The sequence below is a fragment of the Callospermophilus lateralis genome, chromosome 15 (assembly GCF_048772815.1).
Source record: "Callospermophilus lateralis isolate mCalLat2 chromosome 15, mCalLat2.hap1, whole genome shotgun sequence".
NCBI classification, from domain to species: Eukaryota; Metazoa; Chordata; class Mammalia; order Rodentia; family Sciuridae; genus Callospermophilus; species Callospermophilus lateralis.
Window position 1 is genome coordinate 15602224 of NC_135319.1, and position 21998 is coordinate 15624221.

Sequence of the window (21998 nt, forward strand, 5' to 3'; positions counted from 1 at the left end):
AGTTACTGAAACAGAGCCCTGTTACCGTAGTTACAGAAACAATACCCCATTAGGTAGTTCCTTGTTCTTAAAGGTTTCTATAGCAAAAGGAAAAGAACATCTTGCTCCAGTCATGACTCTTCTACTTGGCATGGTTGTTTTACAGGATAAAGTCATAAAACAAAATGGAGTCACATTTGCTCCTACTATCACATTCCCCACTGGTTTTAGTAGGTTTGATGTCAATCTTGCACATCATTAGGCCTCAGTTTTTGTTTCATCCTTCTGTGTCTAAGGGACTATACTGGGCACGCAAGACCATAAGTCTGACTTCATATACATTCTTTTGTGTATATGGTTTAGGAGGGTTTTTAAGAGGCAGGGTCCTACAGTAATCCCAATCAGGTGAAGGACTAGGGGCACAACTATGGCTGAAATGATGGTAGTCAACCAAGGGGACCATGAGAATAGGTTTTTGGAACCCACTGTCTGAAGTTTAAATTTATATCAATTTGATATATATCCTGTGATAAGAGCTGCAGTTTCTAAAGCAGTAGATCCAGCTATTCCCAAACCAGCCAGGAGGGAAACTAAAATGGGGGCAGCCAGTCTATGTTGATAAATCAGTGGGGCCTGGCCTTTTAATAAGTCCAGGTGTTCTTTTCCCTTTACTTCATCAAAATAGTAGGTTACATAGTTCAGAGTTATTGACAGTTTGGAGATATAGGCAAGGAGTTTGAAGTGGGACCCGGGAAGCACAATTTTTGGTGAATGGGGAGTTGTCCCACTTATAAGTTGGGTTGTGGAAGCAAGTGTCTCTTTATGGGAGATCACCCAGGGTGATCTTGAGAGTAGTTTTCCAGGTTCATCTTCCTGAGCTAGACATATTGGCGAACATCTATGTTGACCGTAATTTTTTTCTCTAATATTAGGGACCTCCACCTGCCATAAGGGAAAAGGGCGATGACCATTCTTGCTACTTCCAGCTGAAAGGGGGGCGATGTGCAGTGGGCAAGCAGTTTGGAGTCCCTTTTTAGAAACTGAGTGGGTCAAGGAGTCCATGGTAAAAATCTGGCTCAGGAAGAACAGGATGTAAATTCACCTGGGGTGGGCACTTCTATGAGAGAAACAAAAAGACATGAGTGCTGAAGTAAGATTAATACAAAAGAGCAGTTGTAGCATCTGAAACCTGTTCATGAATATCATGAAAATGATAGAAATTAATAATTGTTTACCAGGAGGTGGAAGACCTGGGAAATGTCCCCATAACAAGGCCTAGCAAAGCCTAATAAACCACTTTTTTAGGGAACATAAATCTTTAACATTGTCAGAATTATCAGGAATGTAGACACAACATTTAGTTAAATTAGTTAATGTCATCTGATTTTTGTAAAAATACCTTTTTGGCATGACCACTGTGTTCAATAAAGATCCTTTTTTACTTAGGATTAGATAATTACATTAATAAACACTGATTATATCTACCTGTGTAGGAGGTTAGGAAGATTTGTAGGCCTTAAACTGACTAAAAACTTCTGGCAATATTTATTGGTAGTTATGAGTCATTTTTGTTTAAGAATTTCTCTCTGTTGTCTCCAGTCTTACTCATTTTGGGGGATGTTGACACTAGTGTACATTTTAAGTTACATTAAAATAACTGTTGTTTCTTTTTAAATGTCCAGGAATGGCTGTGCTTTGGTTTTAACTGTTTTTGCTAGGTGTTTAAGACCAAGCTGGTCAAACTGACCTTGTTCCTATCTATTGGTAAGAGTTAGCTGAGTTTCCTTGGAGGACATTCTTGGGGAACCTGTGAGCAGCATTTTAGCTCTGTTAGTGTCATCTGCATTAGAATGGGTCAAGGTCTTGCTGACCATATGTCTTCTCTTGGAAGCATCAGGCATGTCTCCTTTTTAAATGACCCTCCTGTTTTGCAGCATGTACACTCATTGGCTTTCTTTTTTCCATTGGTCTAATTAATCTCCCTTCAGGAGGTTATGTGGCCTGGAGTTGCAAAGCTTTTTCCCCTGTCCTGGGTTCAGGCTGACTTAGAGTGCAAGACCCAAATATTGGTTTCTTTGGTCCCTTTATTTTAAACTTAATATTTAAATTTGGCCTTAAACACCCAGCAAGTCAGTTTTACCAGTTTTAAAGTAAGAATGCTTGGCTTTAACTTAATGTTTATAACTTTACAGTTAATTTTTACATAACACAATATCCTTATTTTATTTATTAATTTACGTAATTAATAAATAAAATAAGGTTATGTAATTAATAAATAATTAATTACGTAATTAATAAATAAAATAAGGCCTGAAGGCAGATGACACTTTATCATCTACTGTATGATCCAATCACTGTACACCAACAAGGCAGCTTGCACACCCAGAGACCCCATTAGATTTTGGCTATAAAAATTCTCTCTTGCCAGGTCCTCCTCTCTTGCTCTCTCCTTTTTCTCTCACTTTCTGTGTCTCTCATTCACTTTTTTTTCTCTTTTTCCTTCTCTCTCTCTCTCTCTCTCTCTCTCTCTCTCTCTCTCTTGCACTTCTTTTTTTCTCTCTCTGTCTCTTGCATTTCTCTCTCTTTCTTTTAAAATTTCAGGACTCAAGCTGTGCATCCCATGAAAGGTCACATGGAACAAAACAGAGAAACAGAGGCAGATCTGGAGGCCGGGGTTGAGGTCCATTGGCAGGGAGGCCAAATGGACATGACGCTCAGGCAGAGTCTAAGCCCGACTCCTCCCTGCTGGGAACCTGAGTGATCAACCCTCATCCTCATGATTGGATAAATTAAAGGCATGCTTTTTTTTTTCTGAAAGGAACAATAAAAATCTGTTTCCTTCCTAAGCAATTTATACAGAATTATATAAAGATTTATGAGATCTGGTATAAAATAGAAATTCATGACCTACAAGCCTTTGAAATGTAATATTAGGTTATTCATTGGGTGATTTCTATTCTTTGGATAAAGGAGAAATAAACTTTCCTCTTAGAACTGCCTTCATACTATCCCAGAGAGGTTGATATGTTGTGTCAATATTCTCATGTACCCCTCAGGATTTTTTTAATTCATTTCTGATTTCCTCTGATATCCATTGGTCATTCCGTAGTACGTTATTTAGTCTCTATGTGTGAGAGTAATTTCATTTTTTATTTTATTGTTGATCCCTTTTTTTTTTAATTTTAGTGAGTTTTTTTGAGAGAGAGAGAGAGAATTTTTTTAATATTTAATCAATTAATTATTTATTTTATTTTTTTTAGTTTTCACCGGACACAACATCTTTGTTTGTATGTGGTGCTGAGGATCGAACCCGGGCCACACGCATGCCAGGCGAGCACGCTACCACTTGAGCCACATCCCCAGCTCTGATCTCTCTTTTTTAAAAAAATAGTTATTTATTTTTAGGTGTAGATGGACACAACACAATGTCTTTATATTTATGTGGTGCTGAGGATGGAACCCGGGTCCCACCAGTGCTAGGTGAGCGCTCTACCGCTTAGCCAAAATCCCACCCCAATTGTTGATTTCTTTTAAAAAAATATTTAGTTTTTAGTAGTAGCTGGACACAATACATTTATTTGTTTATATGTGGTGCTGAGATTTGAACCCAGGGCCTCACATGTGCTAGGCAAGCACTCTACAGCTGAGCCCCAGCCCCAGCCCTTTATTGTTGATTTCCAAATTTATTCCACTAGGATCTGATAGAATGCAAGGTATTATCCTTATGGTTTTGTGTTTACTAAGAGTTGCTTTGTGGCCTAAGATATGGTCCTTTTAGAGAAGCATCTGTGTTCTGCTGAGAAGAAAGTGCATTCCATCAACGATGCATGAAATGCTCTGTATGTCTGTGAAGTCCAAGTGACTGATTGGATCATTTAGGTCTATACGTTCTTTGTTGAGTTGTTGTTTGGCGGATCTGTTCATCAGGAGAGTGGTGTTTGAAAGTGACCCAGTATTATTCTGTTGTGATGTATATAATTGTAGAAGTGGAGAAGGATTTGTTTGATGTGTGCAGATGCACCATTGTTTGGGGCATAAATGTTCAATTTTTATGTTTTGTTGATATCTACTTTTTCTCAGTCATATGAAATGTCCTTCTTTGTTCCTTCTGATGAACTTTGGCTTGAAGTGCATTTTATCTGATATGAGGATCGACCCCCCTGCTTACTTACCTATGAGACCCATGTGAGTGGTATTTTTCCCACCCTTTCCCCTTCAGTCTGTGGGTGTATTTGCCTTTGTGGTGAGTTTCTTGGAGACAGCATATTGTTGGGTTTGCTTTTTAATCCAACGTGCCAGTCTCTGTCTTTGGATTGATGAGTTTAGCTCATTTACATTCAAATTATCCTTGAGACATGATTTGCATTTCCAGTCATTTTGGTTTATTACTTGTTTTTAATTTGAGTTGGCTTCTACTTTGATTTTTCTTTTAATTTAGTATAGTTCTTTCCCTTGCTGGACTTAACTTATATTTTTCATTTCTTCTTCATAAAATATTTTATTGACTATAGTTTGTTCTACAGGCTTTCTCGTTGTGAATTCTTTTCAACTTTGTTTATCATGAAAGGCTTTTATTTCACCGTTGATTCTGAGGTTTTATTTTTCAGGATTTAGTGTTCTTGGCTGGCATTCATTTTCTTTCAGGGCTCAGTATGTATTATTCCAAGAAATCCTAGTTTTCAGATTCTTGGTTGAAAAATCAGCTGAGATCCAGATTGGTTTCCCCTCTAAGTGTGACCCATTTTTTTCTCTGAAAAGCCTTTAAAATTCTATCCTTAGGCTGGGCATGTGGCTGAAGTGGTAGTGTGCTCGCCTGGCATGCGTGTGGCCCGAGTTCGATCCACAGCACCGCATACAATCAAAGATGTTGTGCCTGTAAAAACTAATTATTAAAAAATTCTCTCTCTCTCTCTCTCTCTCTCTCTCTCTCTCTAAAAAAATAAATAAATAAAATTATATCTTTATTTTTATATTAGGCATTTTCATAATAATGCATCTTGGTGTGGGTCTGCTGTAATCGTGTATATTTGGGGTTCTGCACATCTCTTGTATTTGATTTTCTTTTTTGTTTATTTTGTTTATTTATTTTTATGTGGTGGTGAGGATTGAACCCAGTGCCTCACAGATGCAACACAAGTGCTCTACCACTGAGCCACAACCCCAGACCCTCTTGTATTTGATTTTCCATTTCATTCTTTAGGTTTGGGAAATTTCCTGACATTATTTCATTGAAAAAACCATGGATTGTTTTGGTTTGTATCTCTAGGGCATCATCTATCCCAATCCATCTTAATTTGGGTCTTCTCATGTTATCCCATATTTCTTGGAAGTTCTGTTCATGTTTCTTAACATCTTTTCTCCTTCAATTTCTTTCTGTTTTTTAAATATTTATTCTTAAGTTTTATGTGGACACAATATCTTTATTTTACATTTATGTGGTGCTGAGGATCAAACCCAGTGCCTCGTGCATGCTAGGAGAGTGCTCTACTACTGAGCCCCAGCCACAGCCCCTCTCCTTCAGTTTCAAGTTATATATTTTTTTCTTCTTTTCCTGAAACTCTGTCTTCCAAGAGATCCATTCTGCTGCTGATGCTTTCCCATGAATTTTCAAGTTGGCTCATTGATCCCTTCATCTTGAGGATTTTGGACTGATTCTTCTTCAGGATGTCTACCTCTTTATTAAATTGATCATTCACATTTTTTTTTATTTTCTCTGATTCTATTTCTTACATCACATTTTATCTTGTAGACCAACTTTACCATGAACCTTTCTGAGTTCCATCTCTGACACTTTGTCCTCGTGGTATCCATGGAGTCGGTTGCTGAGGTATTCTGTGCTGTTGGGGATGGATCGTTCCCTTGTGTGTTCATACTATTTGTGGTCTCCTCACCTCTCTGGATATATCAGAAGCCATAGGATTCCTACCTAATGAGCTCACAGTACCTCTGTGTTCCAGTACCTCACAGACTGGGCGAGGGGAGCCCCGTGGTGGCACCAATGTATACGGACAATATACCGCAGAGGGCTAGGTACACAGTTTCTAGGTGATATCTTCAGTGTCAGTTGCTGCAATGTCCAGGAAGCAGGTTGAGGCATCTCCATCAGTTAAAAGAAAGCAAAATAATCCTGAATTAGGTCTGGCCTAGATAAAAACTTGCTGGGAGCCATTAGCCAAGAAAGTATGACAATTTCCTTACCAGCGTACCCCCATGTTGCTTAGTGGAAGGTGACCTTGCTCAAGGACCAGGGCGGATCCGTGTTTAGGGTGTTCCCGGTTTAGGATAAGCCGAGTTTAGGGTGTTCCCGGTTTAAGGTTATTCCTGCTGGGAATAGGGCATATCCTGCTGCCTGTGTTCCCCTTGAGTTCTCACAGGATTCAGAATATATTTGGGAGACAGAAGCCCAGTGGAGTGTGGATTTGGGCAGAGAACGTGGATTTCCCCAGAACGTGTTTGTAGACGGCCGGTGTGAGATCGGGAATAAAGAATTGCTGCTTGAACCTACAAAGCTGTGAGTGGCTCGTGATTTGTGCCCAGCCAGACTGCGGCATTTTGCGGTCTGTCCGAGGAACATCTGAAGAGAAGGTAAGTGAAATTGTTCGCCCCTGAGGAAGAGCGAAAGAATGGGTGACCATTTCAAAAAAAAAAATGTGTTTTTCTTTTGATTTATTTTGTTTTTATTTCAAGTTGCCTGTTCCTAGAACTTTCTCAGGCAAACTAGGGAAAATGGTTGACTCAAGGTTTGAAGTTGTTCACCCCCAAGAAAGAGAAATTGTTAGAGAAAGGAGGCACCCCAGTAAGACCAAGAACAGTTAGGACATATGTTGATACAATACAAAAATGTAGCCCATGGCTTTTTAAAGACGAGTTATTAAGTATTTCAATGGGACCATCATGGTATCCTGTAGAAGGGTTTTTCTTCAACAAGAAAGAGATGGCTAATTCTGTTTACTACAATTGTCTAAGATCTTGGTTTTTACAGACATTTGATTAATTTACAAAGCTAAAGTGTTAAAATATCAACCACTAAATATGAAATCAAGTACTCTTTACTTATTAAGTTTCATAAGGTGATATATTTAAACATTATGTGTGTTTTCATAAATTGGTGAATGGAAAAATGTTTAATATTGCTTTGGTCTGTGTCTTTGCTAAAACAAGGTTACTAAGTGTTAAGATTCTATCAGGTCTAATTTATATACAAAGAGTATAAGAAGTTTCTGTTGGGTTTCAATTATAGTATTATAGTACCATTAAAAAAATGAAAGTATTTCATCTTATTAAAGTAGAGTAATTTGTCTAAATCAGAAATTTTATAAGAGTTGTTTCAGAATGTGAATTTTTAAAAAGGGTTAACAGTTAAAAAAGAGATACTAAAAGATTAAAGATGTGAAAATATATTTTAATATAAGAGGTTAAAAGAAAAAGAAATGTTTCTAGATGAGATAATCTCTGTGTGGTAAAGTAAAAAGTTGTAAAATGCCATTTTAAAAGATTTTGAGGAAACTAAACTTACTTTAAAAGCTTGAGAAAGGAAGAAAGAAGAAAAAGATATTTGTACATGGCAGATTGAGACAAAGCTTCTTAATGGAGTAAAAAAGGCCTTTGGTTGAAGGGCAGCCATGTAAACTAACATTAAGCGATTTAAACAAAATCTAAGCCTCGTTTAAAATAGTGAAGCTGTAGGTGGTGAAAAAGTACATTTAAAAGTACAGTATAGATGATAATTGAAAGGCTTTAAAAGGTTAAATTGAAGGTGGTTAAGATGCCTTCACGACGGAAGAAAAAAAAACCATAAAAATGGGAAGATAATAGGATAAAAGATATTTAGATAAAGAAGATTAAAAATTTGAAGTGAAAAACTTTAAAGACAGAAGTATAGAAAGTTAAAAAGAAAAAAAATAAAGAAGATGAAAAAAAAGATAGAAAATATGTAGGAAGATAGAGAAGATGTAGGAAGACAAGAATTTTAAACCCACAAAGTAGGAAACAAAAGAAAACTAGGAGGAAAAAAAGCAACTAAGTGAGTGTACAAACCTTAGAAAACTAGAGGATAGAAACAAGATAAAGAAAATAGTTGAATATGTCAAGTAAGGTATTTCAGACAGAAAATGCAAAAAGCTAAGACAACTATTAGATACAGACATACTTATTAGAGCAAAAAGAGGGAATTGGAAAGGGGTATATATCCCCCAAAGATAAACTTAAAATAACGCTTTTTACTCTAAACTTTTTAAATTTGGATTCATCAGGACTTAGTGCTGCGGAAAGGCATATGTATCCAAAAAATGTACATAAGCCTAAAGTACATTGGAAAGATATTCTAACAGGACAATGAAAAGGTCCTGACCCAGTGATTGTCTGGAGTCGGGGCTCTGTTTGTGTGTTTCCACAGGGAGAACAGCAGCCAATTTGGATTCCAGAAAGACTAACTAAAGCAATTTCTACAGATCAAAAAGAAGATGATTTGACTCAAATCCATAACAGCTGATATCCAGAACTCCAGCTTGGCCATTCTTACATCTGCGACAGTGATTAACCAGGGTGCTTTTTTCAATATCTATTTTATTATTGCATTTTTCCACATCATAAAGTTCTATTTTATTTTTTGAGCTCATACAGACACAGGTTAATATTTTTCTGATCAGTTTTATTTTTTGACTGTGGAGTTTTTAAACATTGAAATGGAGATTTCACCTAGGTAAAGCTACAAGGCCTTTATTATTGTCTTATGTGTTGTACTCTTGTGTTTTATGTTGTATGTCTGTGTGTGCGTATGTCCATATTTCTTATATGAGGAGTGCTCATGAAAATATGGATCCGAATTATTTTTTTTTCTATTCACGTGATTTAAATGGCTTAATTTAAATTAGGTAACCAGCTGTTAAGGATTGTTTTTAAAGAAACTTAACAGATCTGTTTGTTTACTTTCACCTTTCCTTTTCATTATATTTAATAATTCTTTTCAGGATAATGTCTGTTTAGCATCATTGCCAGAATTCCTATCTTCATCCCAGTGCCAGTGAAGACAAAGATAAAACCAAACTACAGCTTCTATGATAGCTATCACAGTGAACTGTATAAACTGATGCATCAATGAATATAACTCAACAAATAATGCTCAATCAAAGAGTCAACTTACTTTGGGAGGAAACGGACTTTGGGAGGAGATGGACATATTGATAGATTCCTCCACTTTGAACTGCTTGCAGAACTTGCCTGGACTATGTAACTATCGTTTGGTGCAGCGAATTGTGGTAATGCTGGCATATCTTTGCTGATGGTGTCACCAGTGATACAATTTTTATTTCCTTGCCAGCACACCCCATGTTAATTGTGGTAGTGCTGGAATATCTTTGCTGATGGTGTCACCAGTGATGCAATTTTTCCAAAGGAGACATCAATTGGCTTGGTGTCATGGCATTTCTGTATCCTCCTCCCTTCTGCTAGTGATGGTCTAAAATTTGGGGGCCAATGGCTATATGCTGGACCGTTAGTCAGTGACAGGTATGATCCAATTGCAGTGGTATCAACCTAAGACAGGAGACTGACGCCTAAAGGTCAGTTTTCCGATGACGGGTAAGAACCATATGTTGAATTGGACAACCTACCAGGCACGGTCCTTAAGCCACATTAACCTCACTCCCCCACCAGCACCAAGGCCAAATTTGGGGGCCAACAGAGGTGAAGCAAAGAACCTCACCCCCCACACCTGGTGCATAGACCTATCCACAAGTATGGCTATATGCTGGACCGGTAGTCAGTGACGGGTATGATCCAGTTGCAGTGGTATCAACCTAAGATAGGAGGCTCACTCCTAAAGGTCAGTTTTCCGATGATGGGTAAGGACCATATGTTGAATTGGACAACCTACCAGGCACGGTCCTTAAGCCACATTACTTGTTGCTTAATTAATCAGAAGGGGGGGAGATGCTGGGAGCCATTAGCCAAGTAGGTATGACAATTTCCTTGCCAGCGGAATAGGGTGCATCCTGCTGCCTGAGTTCCTCTTGAGTTCTCATGGGATTCAGACAGTATTTTTGGGAGACAGAAGCCCAGTGGAGGTGTGGATTTGGGCAGAGAACGTGGATTTCCCCAGAACGTGTTCGCAGAAGGCCAGTGTGAGATCGGGAATAAAGAATTGCTGTTTGAATCTACAAAGCTGTGAGTGGCTCGTGATTTGTGCCCAGCCAGACTGTGGCAGATGGCTTGTAACATTGGAGGGGGGTTGGAGGGGAAGGGAAGGGAGAAGACACAGGAAGCATCTATTTTCATGGGGACATGGCAGGTGTGAGAGGCCTGGCTACAGAAGTGAGAGTGGGCCTATGGGCACCATGAAGAAAAGGCACTGCAAATTTCCTTTGATGTTTACTCCTGTCTGAGACTGGACTGGTATCCTTCTCCTAAAAAGATTTGGATTTTATGGGCACCCCACAATCCTCTGGGCTGGGCTACCTGACCCCTGCAACCCTCTGGGGTATAAACTATTCCTATATGCATAGAGAAGCCAGGCAAGACAATCTATTGCAAAACACTGCCCATGAGGGACAGAGGAAACACCACCAACTGGCCAACAACTGTGTCTCTTTTCCCAAGATGGGCATATCTCAAGAGGTTTCTGTTTGGGAGATTCAAGGATTCACTGTCACACATCCAGATGCTGGCCTGCTTAGAGATAAGGTAGCCAGAACCCTGGAGTGAAGATGCTTACATAGCTGGCCCCTCCCCACCCCTCAGCTGTGCTGGGAACCAGGCTGCTCAGTGGAACCCAACTCGTGGAGACTTCTGATAGCTCAGGGAAGAGCTCCCCACCTTTGCAAGAAAAGTTCTCTCAGCATCACCTCAAATCTCCTATTTCCTACTGGGGACTCTGCTGGCCAAATATGGCCAGGAGTCTCTCCTGTCGTATGAGACTGGGGGTGGGGGGTAAAGCTCCAAACCCCAGTTCTTCTGTTCTGAAGAAATAAGACTTTGAGTCAGTCACTGAAACCCAGAAAAGAGAATTTTATTAGTAGTAAAACTAAATTAAGACTCAAAGAGCACTCCCAGCAAAAACAACAGGAAACAGTGCTATCTCTGAATTTTTTGGTGTTTTCTGGTTGCCTTGAGAACTGGGTCTACCTTCAGCACTATTTGCCAATATGGTGTCCTCCTCCTTCATGTTGGGTGGTGGAGTTTTGACCTTAGTTGGTCCACTCCAGATCTGTCATGGTGGCCTTCTTGTTCAGAGGACTTCATCTACAAGTCAGTTTTCTGTTAATATGAATATTCAGGTTAATGACAAGGCAGAATTCACCTTACAGCCCCTGCACTACTGAGAAAATTTTTCTTCTGAAATATATTGGGACACCTATGGCCATAATTTCTAGCTTTACAATGACCCCAATTGACCCTGTCAAGAGTTAGAATATCCCCCGTTAATCTTTCTTTCTGGATATATATCTTGATTGGACCTCTTTTTCCTCTTTATTCTTTAAGGTTTCCACACCTGTTGTTTTTCTGTAAGTTATCTGTTTACCCATTTGCCTTAAAAGTAACGTAAAGAAAACCATAAAAGTAACTTTAAAGGAATCCCATGACCTTGCTATGTTATTGGTTTGCATTTCACTGGTCACTACTAACTGCTACCTAATACCCCCTGCCAAGATTCAAGACCCTAAATCATATCTGGGACAAGGTTGACTAATGCCTACTTTCAGCTGATAAGGGTAGGTATCTGCCATATTTGCTGTCAGGGAAATGCTCTTGATTATGAGTTAAGCTCTATCCAGGGGACCTCAATATCTGAAATAGAGGAAATCATTTAGAGGCAAATGCCCTATGAGAAAAACAACAAGATACAACTATCACCATAAAATTGATATACCAAGAGACAGAGAAATATAAGATACATTGAGGTGTTCCAAAAACCAGAAATTTCCTCCACCAGAAAGTGCTAGAAAACCCCCAACTTAAAACTTGTCTCCATGGCAAGGGTGGTGAGGACAGAGCATCTTCTGGGGAATGCAAATCTGGTTTTTATGGTAGGGATTACCAGAGACTGAAGTCAGGGGAAACTCACCACTAAGCAACTTCCCCAACCATTTTTATATTTTATTCAAAGACAGAGTCTTCCTGAATTGCTTGGGGCCTTGGTACTTTGCTGAGGCTGGCTTTGTACTTACAATCTTCCTGCCTGAGCCTCCCCAGCCACAGGGGTTCAGGCATGTGCTTCATTTTCCAGTGGCTTCTCCTGCCACATACAGGGCAAGAAGTCTTTGGAAGCCTGCCCTTAATTAGGCAGATTTCCTTCTAGTGCCCTCACTTTCTGTAATGACGATAGACACCTACAGAGGCTCAAGGGTTCTGAGGGGAAGAAAAGAGGGTGGCCATGAAGAGCTGCAGTCAATAATTGTATTGGTCTCTTGGCCCTCTTTTCTCCTTTCTTAGGTCCCAACCCCTGATCAATTGATGCCAATGTCATAGAATACGTTTCATCCTGTTATTTTTAAGTGCTGCCTTGAGACAAATGATCAGGTGATCTCTGTATCACCTTCAAAGTAATTCATCATAACTCCAAAGAGGATGCTCAGTTTGAACAGCAGAAGGGCCCACAAGGTATAAAGTGTTAGGAAAATATAAATCATCCTCCAAACCTTAGCAAACTGAGGTCTCTGTTAAGAGTTTGACTCAAAATTATTGTTATATCTCTCCAGATTACCTCAAGGCCTGAGTTTGAATCCCTCTATATATTTATCAGGGTCATCAGCAAATCTTCCTAAATCCTGTTGGGCCTGTTTTAGATCTTGCATAGAAAAAGGTACCTGCATTCTTACCAGTCAATATTCTCCATTTTCCTCTTGTAATGTGTATAAACTGGTAGTAGGCTAAATAGGGACAGACTCATGATGAGGGAAATAGGGTTGCGGGAATGGGAGCAGGTAATGGTGGGTACAGAGGAGAGTGGGAATTTTGATATTGACAGATGAGTGTTAGGTACATCGTTGAGAGGAAGGAAGGTGTGGTTTGGGGGTCCCTAGGCCAGTAATTCTTTGACTCATTTGACTAGAAAGGCCTCATCAGAGTAGGATGGGCATAATATTGAAAACTGGGGGAGGGGAGCAAGAGTTTTGTGTCACTCTATTGGAAACATAGATAGTCCAAAAATAACAGCAGGATTACTGACATAGAAAAGAGCAAGAATCATTGTATTCCTTGGCTTTCCTTTGGAATAATAAATGTGAGGAGACATGGGGTCCATGCAAAGGCACTATAGAATAAGGACCATAACTACCACTTTGGTGAAGAAAAGATACCAACTGAGAATATATTTCTTAGCTATGAGGGATCTTCAACTAGTGCCCCATGAGAAGATTTGTAAGTAGATAAAGGTGGTTAACTCATTGCCCTCCAGATTCTGGAAGTATCCTATGAAAATCGTGGTGTGATGCCCTTTACTGAAGAGAGACAGGGGGACACCAGAAGGCAACAGCCATAACAGTGGAGCCTCATTGTCTCTCTGATGGCCTTGCTCAAAAAATGCCACAAAAAGCAAGAGAAAGTGTACATCTATATGTCAGCAGGAAAAAAAGTCACTGTTATTAAGAGGAAAAAAAGATGAACAGTGACAACATAAATGACATTAGACAAAGCATGGGTGTGACATATGGAAGAGGTTTCAGGAGAGGAAATTTTAGACAGAGAAACTAAAGCAAACTGTAAGATATCAGAGGCTAAGTTAGACATCATCTCAACCAAAGCTGGGAGAGGAATAAGGTGAAGTTTAAATTCCTTCCTGTAGATGGCTGTCAATCTGATTCAAGGCACTTGATTAGATGTTGCTGGAGAGTGGGGAATTGAAACTCCAAACCTCAGGTCTTGTGTTCCAAAGAAAGAAAATTTGAAGTCAGAAACCGAAGATAATGCAAGATAACATTTTTAAGTAAAAATAAAGTAAGGCTCAAACAAAGAGCATTCTCCAAACAATGGTTCACTCCCAGCAGAGAACAATGAAGGAAAGAGAGCTGTCTCCAAATTCATTGGTATTTTATGGTTGCCCTGAGAACTGGGTCCACATTCACCACTTTTTGACAATCAGGTGTTCAACTCCTTCATGTCAAGGGGTAGAGTTTTTACTTAGTTGTTCTTCTCCAGAACTGTCATATTGGCCATCATATTAAGGGGGGGGGGGCTTCATTTACAAGTAAATACTATGTTACTGTGAGTACTGGGGTCAATGACCAGAAAGAACTTAACTTTTTTCTCCTGTAATGCAAAGAAAATTTCTCTTCTGAAATTTATTGAGACACTTATGGCCATAAATTCTAGCTTCACAATGACACCAAATGACCCTGACAAGAATTAGTAATAGCCCCATTAATCTTTCTTGATGTATTTCTTAATTGACTCTCTTTGTTCTGATTATTTGTGTACCTGTTGTTTTTCTGCATTATCTGTCTACCCACTTGCCTTAAAAGTAATTTAAAGAAAGCCTTAAGAGCAACATAAAGAAAATCCATGACATTGGCTGTTATTTGTTTGCATTTCAGTGCTCACTACTAACTGCGATCTAATATCTGTCACCCACTGAGAGAACTGACAATTGCCTTCTTTGATTTGGCAGGTAGAGGTCAGAGGAGGGTGCCTTTGCCTTTGAGCTGGCAGACCGCATGGCAGATAAAGAAAATCCCCCTGCCTTCCACATAGACTGTGAAGGAAAGCAGGTAGAGGGTAGGGGTCAGTCACAGAGGTACCTTTGTCAGGATGTCCCTCCTCACACTGTACAGCAACCAGGCATCCTAAAACTTGGTGAATTTCTTCACTGATTTTCAACAGTCCCATGGGCAGATTGGACACAAGTCCTCACAGAGAAGAAATTAAAGCAGAGCACAGCTGTCCAAGTGGCCCAAACATAAGCACTAAGGGGGTTGGAATTCAGGTCCCACCACCCTCATTCAGGGCTCATATCTATTGGGTGGCAAAGAGCCAGGCACACATGGGCACTGGCCTGGGCAGGCACCAAGATGTGGTTTCACCAGACTGAGGTTCTGATGGAGTTGGTGTCTGGTGCAAACCTTTAATTCAACTTTTAGCTCTAAAAACAGGAAAGCATATGTTCTAATCAATAAAATTTTCCCTTAATGACAATATTATGCTACAAAATTCTGATGTCCTTTTCAGATTTAAAAATGTAATAATAAAATCTAATATTATTACAGCATAGTATTTAAAACAACACAAAATGCAAGCATGGCTTTAGATTTCTCACAAAACATATTTTCCCCCAGATTTAATTTTTTTTCCAAATATATCATTTATATATCTTTAGGAGGTATATTATGGCAACTCAATAGATGTATACAAGTTTTATCATGCAACTTTGATATTACATCCAGGAAGTCCCTATAATGAAACCTGAATTTAGTTTCATTGTGATGAATTACTTTTCCTAGAATTCATACTGTGACAAGAGTCTGAGAGACTGTCTCTTCAGGCCCTTCAAGAATTAGGACATTCTAGCATTTCAAGCAGGCATTGATGTAAGAAAGATGAGTCTGGACACCTGAGGAATTTGGAGGAAGCAGATATATTTAAGCTGCAGCAATCCAGAGGGGCTAACACCAAACAAGCTCTGAACCCCAGGTCTGGAAATTCTCTAAGATTTCAATGGGTGGTTACACAGCACAATGTTTAATATAACTTAATTTTGTTCCACATTCATAGGTTGGACAGATGTTTCACAATTTTTTACACAGAAAACAGAAATTTTTGCACATCAACAAACTTGATAGGAGACTTTTTTAGGTTGTAGATGAGCACAATACCTTTATTTTTATGTGGTGCTGAGAATTGAACACCAGGCCTCACATGTGCTAGGCAAGTGCTCTATCACTGAGCCACAACCCCACCCTGCAGGCCTAACTCTTACAAGAAAGAGAAACCTGGCCTTTACAACAGAAAGGAGCTCAAACACAATGAGTGCTCTGGAAATTTTGCTGACTTCTTAAAATAATCTCTTCTTGATTAAGAGAGAGACTTGTGTGTTACAATTAAGGTGGGACTCTTTTGAGAACTACAGCATTACCCTCTTTGATGCTCATTATTTAATCCTCTAAGTCAAATGGCATTATTTCTTCTTGGCTTAAAGCTTTATATAATGTAATATCATAGTTGTTGTTTCTCTTTTTTTTAAAAAAATACCTGCTTCAATTGTAGAACCACTAGTTTTAATGTAAAGAGGAAACAAACATGAAAGCAATAAACAAGTTCATAGCATAATCCATTCTATATCAATTAAGATTTTGAATCCACCAAGTAAAGGAAACCATCCTCCAAATAGTGAGCTTGGATCTCAACTACAATGCCCTTTCAGGATTGAACTGATACATTTGTGTGTGTGGTTTTTTTTTCTGATATTATTAACTATGTGTTTGATTGTTATCAGTCCTAGCTAGAGTCAAGACAAAACAAAGGACTCTGTATATGACAGAAGTAAGGGGTGGCAATGACAGTATAAGAGCAGTCTTAAGGAGTGAAACAGTCCATTTTCCTTTTGCTTAGTATATCTTTCACCTTGTACATCCAACCCAGAGTGACTGAAGCAGGGCTGATGTTTCCTCAAGCTTTGGGCACATTCAGGCTAGTCAGCTTCCAGAGTGACTTGAGCAGGGTTGGTGTCCTTTGGATCTTTGAGTTTCTCTGGTGTTCCCTTCTTCCTGATGCTCAGCTCTAGGGGTACAAATTAAGGAGGGAAAGCTGCAAAAGAATGTACGTAAGAATAAGAGATTTTATTTTCAGGAGGTTCCAAAGCAGGCTAAAAGGAACAAGGTATTACATAATGTATATCTCTGCATGTGTACATACATGTATTGACATATTTGGTGACACTCTAAAAAGAGTAAGGGATTGTATATAGTGCTCTATGTGGGGGTGTGACAAGAGGTGAAGGATACCCCAGGAGGCTTGAACTATGTAAATTTAACTCAATGTAACTTTAAACAAATTTGAAAACAGCATATAATTTCACAAGCCTAACCCAACATTGGCTTATGATCTTCCATATATTATTATTTCATCTAAAAATGAAGTAAATTCAACCACCTGCTCACAGGTCAGTTGCCTTCCAAAGGTGCACCTCTAAGTGGGTTGACTTTAATCTCAGAATATATTTCTGCATGGAAATCATGTCAAATGCCTTCCTGGCTCCCAAAGTTTAGGTACTGCTCAACAGCTTAATTTTACCCCTGGCTTATCCTCCACACCAACTTTACTTTATCAGATGCAAACCCAAGGTTGTACCTAGTTCTGCACCCTGGTCAAGGTCACCCAGTTAAGAGGGATTTAAAACCAGCTCTACCCAATCTGAAGTCTTTACTTCTCGCACTACCCATTAGCCAGACAAACTTGCTTACTTATATTTTCCCTTTCTTGATAATCTCTTGGAATAAGCCAGTGTTAGGCTCAATTTGGTAGATCTAGGAAGGTATTTTCCCAATAGGCTATTTTTACTACAAGTCCAGGTATGGCCAGTCTGGCTGTCTTCAGCCTGCTGTAATGTACTGGGGCCTCACACCACTGCCCAGAGACCCTGTGCCCAGATGATCCTTTGTCCAGGACACAGAGTCTCCACAGGGAAGAGTGGAGGAGTAGGGGAAGGAGACACCATGGAAAGTTCAACAAAAAGGACCAGAAGGTTCTTCCAGGGCTAGACTCCAAGAGCAGCCAGAGATCCCTCTCTATCTTGCCCTACAGGATCAGGTCTAGAGCTGGCCAGCAGCTCCCAGGCTCTAACCCCACCCTCTCACCAGTGAGCTGGACCCACCTAGCCCCACACACTGCCTGCTGTGAGGACTGCAGCCTTTATTTAAAGTGCTCACTTGTTTATTTGGATGAGTTCCATGAGTTAGAGCCACAACTCCTCAAGAGTCCTGAAAATTGGTGGCTGGTCTTGCGGTGACAAAAGGCAGGCAGCATGCAGTGGAATTTGGTGAGGTGACTGTAATGGAGAAAGATCAGTTACCCAGCTCCAATACATCTTGAGCAGAGAAGCATCCTTGGGGTCAATTCACTGCAATGGCACCATCATGAAATGGTGGTATATGGTGGCAAGAGCAGCATCCAGCTGTTTTGGGCATAAGGCATCAGGCATCCAAAGTCAGGAGTTGAGTATTGGCGTGGGGTGGGGTGACTGTGGTGGTGTCAGCGTGCAGCTGTGATTTGGGAGTTCCTTGCTTCCTACTCATGGTGGCGGTGACAGTGGAAGAATCCAGAAACAGTGATTGTAACAACAGATGCATCCAGCCATGAGTGTTTTCATCTGCCATAGTGACAAGGGTCTGCCTGCAGTTGCAATGAAGTTGGCCCCAGTACCGAGTGTCACTGTCTAGTATCCATGTTAAATTCTGGTGGCAGCAGGGTGGAGCTCCAGAGTCTGGCAGGGGCAGGAGCAACATGCAGCTGCATCAGGGGTCCAGCCTCAGGATAGGGGTTGGGCACCAGGTGTGGGGTGGGCAGTGTTGGAGTCCATCTGAAGTTTGGAAGTTTGAGTGCTGCACAATGGTGGTGGCTCCATAAGAGTTCAGAAGCAGGGGCAGCAACAACAGGCAGTTTCCAGCAGTAAGCATCTTCATCCTGCAGAAGTAACTGGGGTCCGGCTGCAGGGCAGTGAAGGTGGCATCCAGTGGCCATGTGGGGAGTCTGGTTGGCTGCAGCAAAGAGCTCCAGGCTGGCATGGCAGCAAGGGCATGGGATAGTGGGTGTCAGAGTGAGAAGGTAACCAGTAGCTGGGATGTCCTCTGTGGTGGAGGCTCCAGGCCCTGGTCTTGCTCCTGGTTGACTGGCCTGCTCAGGAAGAAGCACGCGGGAGGCGGTGGTACCCAGGCAACTGCCCAGGAACTTATGCTGCCCACAGCTGCCATGTCTTGCTCTGGCCATGTGCCCACTTGATGTCTGCTCACACCATCACCTGATATAGCCTCTCTACTGAGGAACTAGGCTGTCTGCTAGGTTGGGGCGGTCTTAGGAGAGAACCTCACCATCCCCAGCCACATCCTGCATGGACTGTGGGTGCAGAAAACAGAGGTCCTAGGGCATCGTCACCCCCAAAGTGCATTTCTGTGGCTAGGGGTGGCAGAAGACCAAGACAGAGAACTTGTTGCCCTTAGACTCCCACTGCCTCCTGTGCCCTCCACCCTTGTCCTACCCCAGGGATGCACTTGGAGGGTGAGGATTTTCTAGGCCCCCCCACCTCCCACCTCTGCACTCTGCTACCACAGCCCAGGGGAGATGTAGCTGGGGAGGGTAGGTGTCTTCTCCCAAGGTTGCCCCAGCTGGCAACAGGCCTACTCATCCCTCAGAGGCTGCAACTCAGGGAGGGGCAGGGTGAACTCAAGGATTAGGTGAACAGCCTGGTGGACTCAAGGCCAATGCCAGGAATTGCTGGAATGGGCAGCATAAGGTCTTCAGCAGGTGTCTGGGTACCACCAGCTCCTGCGCCCTGCTTCATGAGCAGGCAGGCCCTACCAGGAGCAATACCAGTTGCCTGGAGGAGCCACTGCAGAGGCCATCACAGCCTCTAGTCGTCCTCTGACTCTGAGGCCTGCTGTCCCAAGCTTTCACCATTACCGCTAACAGAGCTCCACACTGCGGCCACTGGAGTCCCCACAGGGCCACCAGTGATGCCACAGCCACCATCAGTGCACTGGGACCAGACTGCTGCCACTGCCAGAGGATGAGAATGCTCCTCTCTGGATGCCTGGCTTGACGTTGCCACCTACAGACTCCTTGGTTGCCTTTGCCACCCCTGCCATAACTGAACTTCAGACACCAATACCTCCACAGATTCCAAACGCCAAGGCTTCACTGTCCAGGCTCCTGCCCATGGCTGTCCTCTAAGCCTGAGGCCAATTCTCCATCCTGCCACTGATACATCTGGGCTCCTCAAACTGCCTTAAGACACCTTGGCTCGCTGTTTGACATTCTCCCCACAGATGGATCCTGACACTGCTCCTGGTCACTGGGAACCTCCAATGTGAAACCCTGCTGTGGAACGCTGAGATTGGCTTGTATATGCTTCAGTCCCAGAAACCAGACTTCTTTCACAGCCACTAGATGCCTTTGCAGGTGCCACCTATACCTCCAGGCTTGGGAAGGGTCCAGCACATGCCCTTCCATGCCTGCTGACTGTTCATATCTGTCGGGGGAATAAACCATTGATTGGGTTACAGCTCTCAGAACTGAATCATTTCACTGATAATCCTTGTGTTGGCTCACCCATGAGCTTCTGGGGACACCTACTACCTAAAGCACCACACATCTTCATCGAATAGCGTAGCAAGACCTTCTAGATGACTTGCAAGAGCTAATACATCAGCACTTGTTTCTTTGCCTTGCACTTTTATTTTATGGAGAGGGGCCTGTTGCCAAAAACATAATGGGCCACACTCTGGCACCTTCAAACTTCTTCTGCAGCTTTCTCACTTCTCTTGTCAGTATAACAATCTAAAGTGATGGCCTTATCTGGATTTGGCTTCATCTTCATAGAACGTGGGTTGTTTCTTCTTTTCTTCAGAATATAAAAAGTTTCTCCAGATCAGCAATAAGGCTGTTTTTGCTTTCTAGTCATTTACATATGCCCTGGAGCAGCACTTTAATTTCCTTCTTGAACTTTTCCTTTGCCTTCTCAGTGTGACAAAGTAGTGTAAGATGCACAGCTTTTTATTTGAAGTGCAAAACATAAGACTCTTCTTTTTATTTAAACAGTACGGACCATTACTGAGTCATTAACGGTTCTAACTTCAATTTTGTGTCTTGAAGAATAAGAGGATGGTGAGCCATGATCTGTGGAGCAATAAGAATGTACATATTAAGGTTTTTATCTTATATGAGTGGGATTTGTAGTGCCACATGACAGTTAAAATAGATCATAGTATGAGTTATAATGGCCTAAAATCTTCAACACTCATTAGGCAGTCCCTTCTGCTCCAAAACAGGGGCGTCTATCTCACCTCCTCCTGGATGGCCTGTTTGCATCCTCTCTCACAGCACCTATGAGTTCCACATGGGCTCATTAAGCAGCTACGCAGTACTGGTGGTGGCACAGCCTGGTGAATGGATTAAGCACTTTTAGGTCAACATAAAAGAATGCCACTAAAAATACTTACAAAGTCATAAGAATTAGCATCACAAAAATTAAATAGATAATCTCAGAGGGGAGGGGAAGGATAGCTGTGCTGGGGGTTCTGGTACTAGGTCATGCTCAGGAGCTCACATGTGGGAGATGCCATTGAAAAGTTTAGAACTAGGGAAGTGAGGATACATTCTAGTAGATGTGTAGGGCTGTGGCCTAATAGTTTCTTGACCTCCTGCCTCTATTGTTTTGGACCCTGAATTTATATTGCTGCCAGGAAAGGTGACTCTCTTTCAAAGGATGGGATGGCAGCTTGGAGCACCATGTGTACCATATATATACACCAAGTGGAAGATAATGTTCAATATCCACTGACTTGCTTATTGGCAGCTAAGCTTCCTCCTCTTCTTAAAGGCTCAGCGGCCACTGGTGGCTCCATATCTTCCTGTGTGGTCAATGCTGGTGTAGGACCAACCTCTGATTTTGAGGGCTATTTCTCCTCCTTCACAGGGAATGTGATAATATGCTCCCCCAAATGTAAGCAAGTAAATTGGGCCACAGCTGCTGGAGGCAATTATATCACTTGATATGGTGCTAGAGCTGCAGGAAAAAACACCAACATGACTGAATTTCCTTGGGTATTTCCCAACTCACACTAGAACCCTGCCTCTGAGAATAGTCCTGGCCCTCCTCCACAATTGGCCATCTTCCCAGACTAGGTTCCACCAGCTGAAGGATGTTAGCGTTGTGTGTCTTGGGAACCTATGGCAGATCCCAGGGGCACCAGCTGAGATTCCTCTGCACACACCTTCAGTCATCCGCCCCAGACCCCATCATCAGAGAGCTCAGACTTACAGGATCTGTGTTCTTCAGCTGTGGAAGGACATGAAAGTTCCCCTCTGATTCTGGCATA